Source organism: Pinus tabuliformis, chromosome 3_2 (genome assembly GCF_031772625.1).
Source record: "Pinus tabuliformis cultivar Carrire ecotype Pingquan chromosome 3_2, CPIR1, whole genome shotgun sequence".
Taxonomy (NCBI): Eukaryota; Viridiplantae; Streptophyta; class Pinopsida; order Pinales; family Pinaceae; genus Pinus; species Pinus tabuliformis.
The window spans coordinates 260199368-260215163 of NC_142302.1; positions in this window are offsets into that span (position 1 = coordinate 260199368).

The window sequence follows — 15796 nt, forward strand, 5'->3', positions numbered from 1 at the left end:
AAAGGAGGCACTTGACTATAAACTACACTGCTCAGGGTGTAGAGCTACGCAACGAGGGGACTGCGCGGAAAGGAGGAATGTCACAAAATCAACAGACGCACGAGGGGAGCTGTGCTATAGGAGGAGAAACCACGCAGGGCAGCCAGAAAGTGATCATTACAGTCACTGTTCATGATTTGACAGTGAGAAAATGGCTAAGAGGAGTGGGGGGTGACATCTAAGGCTAAATTTAAATACGAGATCTTTGAAAATCTGCCGACAATTTAGCATTTATGAAGGGATTTTGGGGGGAACTGTCAGATTCTAATTCAAATTTGCCTATAAATTATTTATGGTCACCCAACGAAAAACACTTTGCATGTTGAGAATTGAGGTGTTGAGCTATCAGTTGTGCATGAACCCTAATAGTTTTGAGGCTTTGGTGGCCTGTTCAATGTTTGACAAATTTCCTAAAGCAACCCAGGAGCTTCTTACTAGCCTCATGTTGGCGCCCATGGAAACCACAAGTGCTAGAGGATCGATGGCCTCTGAGCGAGCTGCCCTTGAGGTCGTAAGTGTAGAGGCACCTGCAGAAGTGCCAAAGTCACTGAGGTTTCCCAGGGTAAGGCCTACGCCGCCAAAAGAGGGGCCTAAGACAAAGAAAGACAAGCAGAAAGTGACACACCTGGTGTGCTAGTCGCCGAGAAATCACTAGAAGAAAGAGAAGCCTATCATGCAGAAGAAAGGCAAGGTGGTAGACCTAGAATCCGATGAGGGCATGGAAGACACTGGTATGGGCACAAAGGATATCAATATTGAGGGGGTAGACCCTATTTCCAAGTTACCAGAATACATCCATAAACACCAAGGCAAGGTGAAGGTCCTGAAGGACCTAGATGAGGGAAAATTTTTACTTAACACATCGTTGCTCCCAGACTAGATCACATTCGAAGGTCTATGCTTGACGTGCGTGCCACATTTGAAGTTAGAGGATTGGGATGTGGCAGATACTGATCGGTTCTCCTACTTGGCGACCGATACATTTATGACCCACATCTTCTATAAATATTTTGCTGTCATTGTGCTGGAGCTGAGGCAGTGGATTAAAGGGGTGGACGAGGCAGGACTGTTGAACTTGCTATGGGTGTCACATTAAAACCGAGTTCCCATCACTTTGATAGTGATCAAACAATTATTGTTCTTGGTGCACGACAGGTGCCTATGGTTAGGAGAACTAATACCGATCACCGATATGCTGATCCATAAGATCACATTGCTACCACACTTAGGGATGAATCTGACCAAGGCATTTGGCAGAAATACGGGCGAGTGTGACCTCAGTGAGACAATGAAGGACAAGTTTAATCTTGTCAAGAAGCTGCGTGGCTACTCAATTTCCAGCATAACCGACCCCGCGGTTAAGGTAGCCACCTAGATCCTGGTTGGGAAAATAATGAGGAAGTGTCGCGCAGCTGAAGTGCCAACACCAGTTGTGTCATTATCAACCGAGTGCATGGAGGGCGTAAAATTCAACTGCGAATGCTACCTCTGTAGTGAGTTCCTTGCGAACTGTAGAGAAGCACAAGACCAGAGAAGACCTTCCATTAGGCATGGCTTCTGCTATCAATCGTACTGGTTACGTGCCAGTAAGTGGGAATTACAGGAGGACAGTCAGTTTCCTTCGATCACATTAGATATTCCAGAAGCAGCGAAGTTCGCTTTGCTCTTAGCCACAAAGGACCCCGAAAGGGTCAGGGATAGTAAGATCTTTTGGGCGTTGATGGAGGCAAGCATCCGTGTCACGATAAATTGCAAGTTGCAGCTCTCACCGACCATCTTTGAGTAGTTGTCAGGATATGTGGAGTTCAAAGTGGACTTCAACTATGTCTCCATGCGGGCATGGAAGGACCTTGAGCAGAAGTGGTATGATCTCCCATACCTTGCGATAGAAGATGAAATCACAGCAGTCCTTGAGCATTGGCCATCAAAGTGGCGTACGAACTCATATTTGTTAGCTGGGTCCAGTAAGTCCAAAGGAAAGCAGAAGAAGGAAGAGGCCCAGTTAAAGATGCAACAATTGGTTGATAGGAGGAAAAAGGAGGCTGAGGAAAAAGACTGAGAAGAGTGCACTATAAAGGAGCAAGCCACAGAGAAGGAAGGGGAGGAAGAGTGCGACTCTGACAAAAGTCAGAGGTCCCCTTCACCGTAGATAGAGGACGACAATTAGCAATTGAAACAGGGTGGTGGAGACTAGGAGAGTACTCCCTTCTGGATAAAGCACACTCAGGAGCAGGATAAAGAAGGGTCGCGGAAGAAGTCCAAGGCCAGTAAATCATCACTCGACCCAATCACCTTGACAAAAGGTGACTTAGATGACATCGGAGATAAAGTACAGGATGCAACTGCAAAACTGTTGTAGCAGTTTGAGCAGCAGTAAAAGCAAGCATTGGTTTCCATTCAGATGGGTTTGTGCGAGTTGTGTTGAAAAGTGTGCAACAAGAAATGCTAAAAATAGCACTGCTATAAATAGCCCAGCTATAAATAGTAGTTCAACCATTGGTGATCTTAGCAATAATGGGCGAAAAGTGAAAGTGCTAAAAATAGCTTTTCTAAAAATAGCATTTTGGGATCCCTTCTTATTTTAGTTAGTCCCTGGACTAAACATAGGAAGTAAAATTCGAATTTGATATCAACAGCAGTTTAGAAATTAATTAATTAATTCATCTTGAGTTTAATTAGTTAAGGAAAATAAAACTTGAAGTCTATGTGAGGACATGCAATAGTTTCTCCATTAATTGAGGAATTTAACCTTGAGTTAAAGAGATAAGGATGAGTTGTAATCAGTTGACTTAGTTTAACTGAGTCAGGCCCAGTTAGATTAATTTAACAGTTTGTCAAATTAATGATAGTTCAGTTAGTTAATGCTTGCATGCATGTAACTACTATATTTCAGATAACTGAGTATTCACTCATGGATAACTCATGCATGTCAGTTCAGTTAGAGATCCAGTTGAGATCAGATGGAGGGATGTACTATTAGTTGCTAGGATATTCCTCTGTGAATATTCCTTGCATGTAGAAGGGATATTATTCCTTAAGGATTGCGCAGTTGGACTTGAGGTTACAGTGAGTGTGATGAGGCCAATTCACACATGTGATATCGTTGGACCCCAGTCAAAATTGTGCAGGATATAGGAGGCTTGGAGGGCTTGAGGAAGATATATTCTATGTCTATTAAGTTTGTGAGCTGTATTGTTTGATTACAAAGAGAGCAGGATAGCTTGAGAGCTGATTCTTTTTGTAACTTGAAAAATATTTCCACTTGTATGATAATACAGAGTTGGGGTTTTAGGCTGGTGCTTTCCTTAGTGATATATCTTCTGTGTTATGGTTGATTACTTATCATTCTTAGTTATATCTATTCATGCTTGATGATGCTCATATCTGTTTAAGCTTCCGCAAATTTTATGGTAGAAGTAGATCTAGTATTATGCTTTAGGACATTGCATATATCACGTGATTTACAATGAAAATTCTAAAAGTTGTAGATCCAAACTACTCATTTGTAGACTGGTGTTGGGTGGGATAGCGCGACGTTGACTAGTTTGGTGCCAGGGACCTATGAAGCAGCGGAGATGGTCTACTCCTTGGATCCTCGGGCCGTCGCACTGCCAGATGGAGCTTTGACTATAGAAGCGGAAGTTGACAGGGTTACTGTCAGTGATCTCAAGAAGGTTGGGTTGAACTTTGCCATGCTTCCAAGTGAAGCCCTTCACACCTTGCAGGTAGGTATGATCGCTAAACTTGAGGCTCTAGAGCAGCACGCCCTAAGTGTGATCAGCAAATAAAAGGTGAACAATGTGCAGTTGTTCATCGAGAAGAATTCATAAATTGACACATGGAAGAAGGTGTAGTAGAAGAATGAGCACACCGCAATAGTAGTCATTGAAGCATGCAGAACCATTCTGGAGCTGCATATCCCAGAGGAAGCATCGATGGAGGCAAAAATTCAGAAGCTCGCTGTAGGTGTGAGTGACGCAAAGACAAAGTTGACCAAGGTTCAGTTTGAGATGAACCTTAAGATCACAGAGCTTTAGTTGAAGGCCCAACCTCCAACTCCACCAGAGGTGAGAGAGGAGCATGAGGCAGATGTCAAGGATGCAGTTGCTACAATAGATGTCACGGTAATAGATTTCTCCATGCTCTTTGAGTAGTCATTGGAGGTCCTTACCAGTGTGCAAGAAGATCCCAACCTGCAGAGGTTAGCAACAAAGGAGAGGGAATTACAACAGCGGTACGACAAGGTCAGAGTGACGACGTGCATCGTTTCCATCACACAGAGGTTGGCCAAGTTGCAGGAAGCAAAGGGACTGAAGGAACAGGTGGACACAACAAAGAAAAGAGAGGCAGTATTGAAGGCTAGATTGGGGCCTTGGCCGGATGAGGCCTATGTGCTCACTACCACCATTGAGGGAAAATTGGCTAGCCTACACGCAACACAGAAGCAAGTCAAGGCAGATAGTGTAGGACCAGTGATGGAGTATCTGGTGGAATAGGTTAAGCAGGCGGCGATGCAGTGTGCCACAGAAGTTGCAGTGGTACAAGTGGAGCTAGGAGGTCTTGACAACAAGATCTCCATGCCAGTAGAGTGACTCAGGGGTGAGTCACCATATTTGTGTTGGGGGCCTATTGAGAATAGGTCCCCTTGGGTCAATTTTGGGGTTAAAAGCCCAAGTTTTGGGGCATAAAGGCCAAGTTTTTTGTATAAGAAGTGTAAAGTCTCCGCATTTTGTTGTCACAGAGCACGCAGAAGTGAAGTGTCATAAATGGTTTCTGCCCTTAGTTTATGTAATTCATGTCGACTTTAGGAGATCTACCCACAGTGTGTGGGCCATTGGATTGTATAAAAAGGGAAGTTTTAGAAGAGTCTAAGGTAGTTCAGTCTTGATATGTTTTGAGTCATTGATGAATGTAATGGGTTTGTGAGAGCTAAGAGCAAAGAGTCTTAGCATAGGAAAGAGGCTTTGCAGCTGTGTACGGAGAGGCCTAGGGTAGAATTCTGCAGCTGAGTGCATAGACCCCTGCAGTTGTGTGCGCAGGGTAGTCAGAGTTTGTAAGGAAGATCTGAAGCATCAATAAAGAGAATTATTCTAGAATTATCTATGGATGATCTATTTAACTTCTGTTATAAATGCATATGATTATGTTATGATGAATACTGGGTTTGTGGTTTAATGTTGTATTGATGCGTGAATCCATATGTTTTGCTTTGTTAAATGAATGCAAGTAAGAATATCTGTTTATGCGAAGATCATCTTAATGCATGTTGAAGTTATGAGATACTTAAGCTAATCTGGGTAATTACGGAAGCAAGAGTAGTTATAAAGGTGTGTAAGTGTCTTATTTTCCTATCTAAGGTATGTGAAGGATAGTCGTAGACCTTCGGGGAGGTCTAGAGGATGACTAAGAGGAGTATACCAATAAGCCCAAAATGGATTATCGACCCACGCGAAGGAAGGGTTAAGGTATAAAATGACATCACTACCATCCCTAGGTGCAGAAACTTGATTCTTGCATCCCCCCATACTGCTTTGGGTGATAATTCTGTCCATGCTCCATGGATTGATGCCGAAAGGGCCAGTAGTGTAGGGATTTGCTTAGCTAATTAACGTTGAACCTGGGTTAGGACCCATCAAGCGAACACCTATCCTCACTTGTTCTCCATTACCAATCTGCCAAGAGAGGCCTTGTTCTATGGAAGACATCTATATTATCTTTCCACACCATTGATGCATTCCCATTCTTCTTATTTAGCTTCCTGATCCATTCGTCCAAAGGAATGGGATCGATGTACTTTCGTTTGATCACTATGGTCCACATGTTTTCCATATTTATTAGTCTCCATCCCATTTTTGAAGCTAGAGATGGTCCAAAAGCTGATATGTCTTTTATTCCCCACCCTCCCCATTCCTTAGGTCTTGCCACCTTATCCTAGGCCACCCAGGGCAGCACCGAATCCTCCTTCGAGCCAGCCCATGGGAATCGGCTGCATACTCTTCTAATCCTTTCCAGAATTCCTTTCAGAACCCATGTAAGCGCCACCTAGTAAATTGGGATAGCCATTAGTACTGATTTTATGAGTACCAGTCTTCCTACTCTGGACAACCATTTGAAACTTGAATGATTAATCCTGGATTCTATTTTTTCCACTAGCGAGAACCAATCTTGTTTCCTATATGAGTGTGGCTTTAAGAAGAATCCCAGGTATTTGAAGCTATCCTCCATGTTCCGATCTTTGAAAGGAATATCTTATCCTATGCATTTGTTATAATTCTCTTGGCGTTACATTTCATATTTAGGCATTTAGAGAAGAATTACAAATTCTATTAGCGATATTATTATTGCTACTATACATTATATGAGATTAATATATAATGCAACCTTATATATATATATATATATATATATATATATATATATATATATATATATATATATATATATATATATATATATATATATATATATATATATATATATATATATATATATAGGTATACACATGTTATTTTGGATGAGATACAATGATGAAAACTTAAGTAAATTGAGAGGAAGGGGGGTGAACCAGTCTAGTACATTTTTGGACAATTTCTTTTTTTCTTCTTAATGTTTATCTGAACTATTCAATGAGAAGTTTAACACAATACAAAATTAAGATGTAATATATTGGTATACACATGTTATTTTGAATGAGATACAATGATGAAAACTTAACTAAATTGAGAGGAAGGGGGGGTGAACCAGTCTAGTACATATTTGTACAATTTCCTCTTTTCTTCTTAATGTTTATCTGAACTATTCAAAGAGAAGTTTAACACAATATAAAATGAAGATTTAATATATGAACCAAATCATAACAATTTCCATGGAAGCATAAAATCAATACACAAAATCATCACATATGGATTAATGACATCAATGCAAACATTTCAAACAAATGATTCGAGGGATTGAATGTAGGTGTATTAGAGTTTTGAAAAGAGAATGAATTTTGGTGTAACAAGCAGTTATCTGTGGAGCACACACTTACTCTAATTAAGAGAATAATTATCATGAGGATAATGTATGAATCCCACTATTGAAATGACAAAGATGGGCATAGCCACAAAATGATCTATGGGTCTAAGGTCTAAAATACTTTACTCATTTCTCAAAGGTGTTGAAAACTAAGGGAAATTGGAGGATGATGGAAATGGAGGGCCTCTAGGAAGACATAATGAGAGAGTACTCTCTAAATATTGAAGAATTGATTACACTACCCAATAAGAGAGATATCAAGGGATCCATCTGCTAGAGAGAAATTATAGGATCATTTTCCATTATAGAGGGCCACTTTGCATGGCCTATTAGTCATGAAAAAATGGCTCAAATAGGTTTATGATCTTGGATAAAGGTACAAAATTCTAACTCTCATATTACATAATGAATTTCTTATACTCAAGGGGCATCTTCTACTCAACAAATATGTATGAATTGGGAGATAATAGAAAATGAGGAACTTGATGGAAACCAACAAACGAATTAGATCTGGATGGTCATTGGGAAGAATAATGAAGGAAATACATTTACTCTGTGATACGGGCCTGAATTACATTAAGGGAGCTCCAAGGCTCAAATAGATTTTCCACCTAATAAATCATGTGAGTATCGAAGGTTAACCTATGCTATAAAGTCTCCATACAATAGATAGGAAGGAATAATGAAGATTGGAAGTTGTACCTTCTTTGGAATTAAAATATCACTTAAAATCCAAGGCATTTTTGTTGCTAATAATCAAAAGTAAGTTACTGACATTAAATAATTTACAAAGGAGAAAGTGCCAAAAATGTGGGATGCTTTTTATGTAGAGAAAATGATGAGAGTGTATATTGTCTTTTCCTATCATGTCACTTCACCTAGGAGGTATAATATACTATTAAATGTGTCACAAGGGGAAAATGGAAATGGGGATAAACATTTTTACGACAGGCTCTTCAATTTGGTTGGATGAGATTAGAAAGAAACATCACTCCCTATCAATATTTCTTATGAAACATCTAGGTGGTAGAAAATGCAACTCTCTTTAGGGACAAAATTTTCTCACTAGTGATGGTCAAATATCATCATATTTTTTTTGGGACAAATTTTGATTTTTATTGTTTAAAATGCATTTTTGACTATATATATGGATTCAAAACTCTAAAAACCCATGAGCACTCAAATTATGAAGACTTTACAACTCAAACTTGTTTTTCTAAAAAATATATGTGAAATTCTGAACAAATGAAACCCAAAAATATACTAGAAAATCCTCGAAAGCATAAAACAAATAGATTGTGACATAGAAAAGCAGTAAAATCTTCACCCTTACTAAAAATAGTCTTCTTCCAATTGTAATGGAAGTTGGTCACTGTTATCACTCCAGGAAACTCTCCGAGGTTGTAAATCAGAGATGCCTGGTAACATATAATTTTTAATATTGTTCTCTGAAATATTGGAATGAAAGATGGTTTGGATCAAGTCGGATAACCATTTCAGCTCTATTCACACTCAAGGCATGCATGAACACCCCCAATAACACAAGGCTTTAGACTGCTAATGCTCAATAGTTTGTAGATTTAATGGATAGATGGAGAACACTGACTATGCCAGCAGGTTGCATACATGGACCTATACGAATGGCTAGCTACAGGCAACAAATGAACTTACTGACTATACCGGTAGATGCGTATATAATCACACATATAAATGGCTAGCCATAGGCAGCAAAGAAGCTTGCAAATCTAATATATCAAAGCAGAGATAAGATGATAGTTATCTGGCCTCAAACACAAAGAAAACCTGAACAAACTGTTCAAGTGCAAGCATAGAATAGAAGAGAAATGGACATTAAACATGTAGCAACAAAAGAAGCTTGTATTACTAAAGACTACAGATGAGAAGCTTGAGAAAACAGGGGAGGAATAATCTCCAAAAGTTGAACCTAACATCAAAACCAAAACCATCCACCTCCCAGATTGCATCTCTGTTCTGGGTATATATAGAGTTTGTTTTACAAAAATATCTGCTATTCTATGCGTGGAGGGGTCATAATGGACTACCAACCACTTTGACTCTCTGATGGAGTCTCTGCTGCAATCTGCTTATTTTAATGAAAAAAATTGATCTTCTTTGATATTTTGTTGTCCTTTTTGAGCATGTGGAGTGTTAACTGGAAGACGCCCCATAACTGATAAATGCAGTGGTCTGCTCGAGGCACGTCCCCTTCTTCTTGGCCATTCTGTTAGTTGAATTGCGGCTGTTGGAGAATCATTGTGCTGGGTGCAAGTAGCTGGCTGTCATTTTCCTTCGGCGGAAGTGGACAGTTAGGAGTGGTACAGGCAACATGGTGGAGGCGTGCATATGATGAAAACAACTATTGGCCATCAGATCCAACAGAAGAATGGCGGAGATCGAATTTGAGGGAGCTATCGGGAGGAAATGTGGATGGCAAGAAAAGGGAACAAATCTCAGCCGTTGGATCGCGTGTATAGACAGCGGATGAAGGAAAACATAGTCGGGAAATGCAGAAGGCAGAAGGACTGAGTTAAAAGGAAAATACACTATCGGAGGCGGACCTGCGAACCTGAAAATTTATACACGATAGCAGTGAATCATATCGGGTCCAGACTTTATCGCATCGCAAGGCACCAAGGCTTCCTTTGGTTTCACCGATGTGATACAACGATGCGATGTGGGCCGTTGGATCATTGGGACCAATCGGACGGCGAAAGGGTGATCGCAATATCGCGATCGGTGGAAGACAAAGGGAGCGGAAGCCTTTATGTATATCTGATCGCCGATAGCGATGAGACTGCGGACCCGATAAAAGAATTAGCCACCGTTTAAAGCCATATCGCGTCCGAAGGGGAAATCGGTAATCGGAAATCGGCGATTGTTAAGACATGGCTTATGAAAGACTTGCGGAAAGCTGCGATTGCGATGAGGGAAAAAGGGGCTTAGGAAAAGTGCATGGTCACGTGACCACGGTCTCATGGGTTAAGCACCCGGGGCTTAAGGAAAAGGGGCTAAAGAGGGCTTTGTTGGGATTTGGGGGGTTTACACGGGGAATGGAGAGATTTTTAGGAGGAAAAACAAAGATAGAGGAGCTAAGAGAGTATGAGGAAAATGGGGGAAGAAGGAAACAGACTGCCACGAGCCCCTTTTGTGCAAAAACACACGGCCGAGCTGATATTTGGTCCTCCAAATGCTGAAGTTTGTAGCAGAGCTAACACTGGCTCCTTCTGGGGATGAGATCCTCCCTGTGAGGTCTCAAGAACTGCAGACCAATGCCTTCATACAAAATTAAGCTTAAAAACACTTGCCTAGTGTCCATTGGGCATGGAGTCAACTAAGCATACAACATAAAACTGTAAAAGAACTTAATCACAAACATTAAAGCCTGAAAACATAAACTTCAAAATTTGCCCATTTGCTGGGCCACCAAAATTGTTTCTCCTGCTCTCAGCCCGGTTCATCATATATCAGCAAGATTGGATTTATTTGATCCCCTACCTCAAATAGTTTGGGACATTTGAGCTTGATAGGTAGATAGGGATCACATTTCATTTCCCCTCTGCGTATTTTCCTCCTTGGATGTTCCTCATGGGAGCCTTTGTACACCTGCTGGATAACAATGAATGCTGTGTACTTCTTTGTGCTATCTGTGGCCTGCACCGTTAACATGAATGGCAAACCAATGTGCTCTCGTGTGGAGGACACACAGACATCACCTGCTCCAACATCTTCTTTAGGACAGTCCCCTTCCAAGGAGGATTCCCAAAACTACACGTCCTCTCCCTCTGTTATCTGGCAAGCTGCCTTTTCATTTTTTGTGGGGGCCATCTTAGCAGGCATTAGAGTATCAAGATTGAGGTGATCAGTCTCAAGCTTGGGCATTGAGCTATTTCCTGCCTCAGTGTTCATGGGGCAACTTAGAGGGCTTGTCACTTGAGCATACAAAGAAACAAAAGATGATGGAGAGTTTTCCTCTCCCTTACTGATCACTGAGTTATTCCCCCAGTGCTTTAGGAATACATCATCTAGAGCCTCAATGTGTGCAATAGACCTAGGGGGTATTTGTCTGAACCAATTTCTAGCGTCCCCATCTAGGCTTTGGACAAAAACCCTCATCCACACATCCTCTTCATAGATATCCAGGTTATCAGCATAGCTATAAAAGGACTCTAAATGTTCTTCAGCTGATATTCCCTCTGCACCAGTAAACTTAGGCATGTATTCTCGATAATCTCCTGCAGGCATGGCATTTAAAGGAGAAGGCAAGACCAAAGGTCCATACCTGGCAGCAACTATTCGTTCTATCTTTGTAAGGGCTTGTTGGCCTGCCATGTTTGAGGTTAGGTACTGAGTGATATGAATCAATGAAGAGGATAGGAAAGACAGAGGAAAATGATGGACATCACGGGCTGCATTATTGAACTGAGGTCTGAAAGGGAAATGAATGGACAGGAGCCGAATGAATCTCTGAAGGTATTTCTACGCTAATCAGATATGCATGAATCTTTTAAGGCTTACCTGATCCTAATGCTCCCATTTGCAAAGTTTTCTTCGATTAACGATCTTCTCAGGATCAGGCACTGGCCGGCTAGTGATTTCCGAAGATTTCTCCAAGCATGCTTCACGAACTAGACCAGAACTTCAATGTGGAGTCGTCAAAGGATGGCCTTCCTCTAGTGGAGTCGCCAGACAGATGATTACAACCAAAATCTGTGTTCAAACCTTGTCTGTCATCAAAGCTTGAAGTTGTGTCGTCTCCCAGGGAAGCTGAGCTTCGATTCTCCTCTCCCCGGCAGCGGCGCCAATTATGTTATCACTCCAGGAAACTCTCCGAGGTTGTAAATCAGAGATGCCTGGTAACATATAATTTTTAATATTGTTCTCTGAAATATTGGAATGAAAGATGGTTTGGATCAAGTCGGATAACCATTTCAGCTCTATTCACACTCAAGGCATGCATGAACACCCCCAATAACACAAGGCTTTAGACTGCTAATGCTCAATAGTTTGTAGATTTAATGGATAGATGGAGAACACTGACTATGCCAGTAGGTTGCATACATGGACCTATACGAATGGCTAGCTACAGGCAGCAAATGAACTTACTGACTATACCGGCAGATGCGTATATAATCACACATATAAATGGCTAGCCATAGGCAGCAAAGAAGCTTGCAAATCTAATATATCAAAGCAGAGATAAGATGATAGTTATCTGGCCTCAAACACATAGAAAACCTGAACAAACTGTTCAAGTGCAAGCATAGAACAGAAGAGAAATGGACATTAAACATGTAGCAGCAAAAGAAGCTTGTATTACTAAAGACTACAGATGAGAAGCTTGAGAAAACAGGGGAGGAATAATCTCCAAAAGTTGAACCTTACATCAAAACCAAAACCATCCACCTCCCAGATTACATCTCTGTTCTGGGTATATATAGAGTTTGTTTTACAAAAATATCTGCTATTCTACGCGTGGAGGGGTCATAATGGACCACCAACCACTTTAACTCTCTGATGGAGTCTCTGCTGCAATCTGCTTATTTTAATGAACAAAATTGATCTTCTTTGATATTCTGTTGTCCTTTTTGAGCATGTGGAGTGTTAACTGAAAGACGCCCCATAACTGATAAATGCAGTGATCTGCTCGAGGCACGTCCCCTTCTTCTTGGCCATTCTGTTAGTTGAATTGCGGCTGTTGGAGAATCATTGTGCCGGGTGCAGGTAGCTGGCTGTCATTTTCCTTCGGCGGCAGTGGACAGTCGGGAGTGGTACAGGCAACATGGTGGAGGCGTGCATATGATGAAAACAACTATTGGCCATCAGATCCAACAGAAGAATGGCAGAGATCGAATTTGAGGGAGCTATCGGGAGGAAATGTGGATGGCAAGAAAAGGGAACAAATCTCAGCCGTTGGATCGCGTGTGTAGACAGCGGATGAAGGAAAACACAGTCGGGAAACGCAGAAGGCAGAAGGACTGAGTTAAAAGGAAAATACACTATCGGAGGCGGACCTGCGAACCTGAAAATTTATACACGATAGCAGTGAATCATATCGGGTCCAGACTTTATCGCATCGCAAGGCACCAAGGCTTCCTTTGGTTTCACCGATACGATACATCGATGCAATGTGGGCCGTTGGATCATTGGGACCAATCGGAAGGTGAAAGGGTGATCGCAATATCGCGATCGGTGGAAGACAAAGGGAGCGGAAGCCTTTATGTATATCTGATCGCCAATAGCGATGAGACTGTGGAACTGATAAAAGAATTAGCCACCGTTTAAATCCATATCGCGTCCGAAGGGGGAATCGGTAATCAGAAATTGGCGATTGTTAAGACATGGCTTATGAAAGACTTGCGGAAAGCTACGATTGCGATGAGGGAAAAAGGGGCTTAGGAAAAGCACATGGTCACGTGACCACGGTCTCATGGGTTAAGTACCCGGGGCTTAAGGAAAAGGGGTTAAAGAGGGCTCTGTTGGGATTTGGGGGGTTTACACGGGGAATGGAGAGATTTTTAGGAGGAAAAACAAAGATAGAGGAGCTAAGAGAGTATGAGGAAAATGGGGTAAGAAGGAAACAGATTGCCACGAGCCCCTTTTGTGCAAAAACACACGGCCGAGCTGATATTTGGTCCTCCAAATGCTGAAGTTTATAGCAGAGCTAATAGTCACTTCCTTTTAATGATGCTGAAATCATTGCCAAAAAATCCAATTTTCTTAGAGGCGAATGCTTTAACGATAGTTTTGTTTTTATTGGGTGGTTTTCATGTTTATGGATTTGGCATTCATTTTTATCCTCCATTAAAAGGTCAAAATATAGCTATGGTGGCCCCAAGGACCACCAAAGACTATCCTTTCAAACATGGATATCAAATTTTCGTAGGTCATTTTTCCTAGATGTTGTAGCAAATATGGGAATTAGATTGTACTTTAATTTCAACATACCATCTTTGAATATTTTTTTAACAATGATGAATAGTTAATATATGAAGTAGTTTGGTTTTATAATAAAATATTTTAGCTGTGTATATCCAATGGCCTACCATTTAGATAAACTAACAATTTTTAACATAGTAAGTGCTAAGAAGGAGAACAAATTCTTCTAACTTTATCTCAATGAGTTAATATGTTTATAGAAATCAACATTGAGAGAAACAAATCATTTTTCCAACTACTCAATAAAAGACAAAAATTATACAATAATTTATATATAAATAAAATTCTCCATTAAAAATAAATGTAGGATAGGAATTGCAAGAAAATTATATATGTGTGTGTGTGTGTGTGTGATCAATATTTTTTTTTAGTCAAAAACATGGAGCCTTCAAGACATCCAAATTGCACTGGCAGTATTCATCCCAGCAAAACATTGCATCTTTCTTCAATAATTTTTCCATCGACGCAGTTATCTGAGCATATGCCTTGATAAACTTTCTATAATATCCAGTGTGCCCCAATGTCGTGTGCAACTGTTTTACATTCCTAGGAGCTTCCAAATTCATAATCATAATGATATTCGTAGGGTCCACCATCGATCCCAATTTACATATGACATGGCTGAGCAAAATTCCAAAGGGAACACAGAATATGTACTTCTTAAAATTTAGCGTGATTTGATACCTTCGACATGTATCCAGCATAAGGCATAGACTCGCAACATGGAGCTTCACCAACCCAAACACAGTCCAATCGTCAAAACAAACCTCCAAAAACTTATGGATAAATTCCTTGAATGTTGTGATTACTACTCAGGAGAAAATTGCAAGCACATTCTTCAATCCGAATGGAATTACTGTATATTGAAAGCAACCCCACTCCATCACGAAGGTCGTCTTACTTTGATCTTCCGGCGCAATCTTTATTTGATGATATCCTGAAAAGCCATGAGTAAATGAATACGCCTCTTGTCTGCCAACATTCTATAATACTTCATCTATAAATGGTGTTGGAAACAGATCGTGCACACATGCATCATTCAACTTTCTTAGATCTACGCATATTCAGATTTCGCCTTTTTGTTTCTTCTCTTGGACCACCATTGGGCTTACCTAATCAGATTCCTCTACTGGTTCAATAATACTAACATCTAGAATCTTATCCTGCTCTTGGCGCACCTTTTATTTATAATTTAGATTCAGCTGATAAGGTCTCTTCTTAATGGGCTTCACATCTGGTTTCAACGTAATCTTCATAACACCTAAATCTCCGATGATCCCCTTCAAATCTGAAAACTTTGTTGGGAATACATCCTAGTATTCACACAATAGTTCGACCACCTTATCAACCATATCTTCATCCCAATAGTCTCATATCTTTGCGAACTTAGGATCTGCTTCAGATCCAATGTTTACTTGTCTTGTTTTCAAAGGTTTTGATATATCCAAGTGCGCATCTTGTGGTCCTTTGACTTTGTGCTCTCCTTCTATCTCAGGAATGTTAATATTCCGTAGTTCTTCTTCTTCCTCTTTAGCAGTCACATTGTAACACTCCAGCACATGGCGCAGCTGTGTACTCCAATTCGGTTGAGCCCATTCTACCGGTTCCTTAGGTGTTATGAATATAACTTCTTTTATCTCTTGGAGTGCTTCATTAATACATTCAAACCCATCCTCAAAGCTGAAAGTTAATAAGAAACTTTCCCTTAAGATGTCCCATTCAGTTGTCCCATGGCAAAGCTCCGTCTCCAAATGCCAGTTCATTGGAATTTTATATAAGGTAT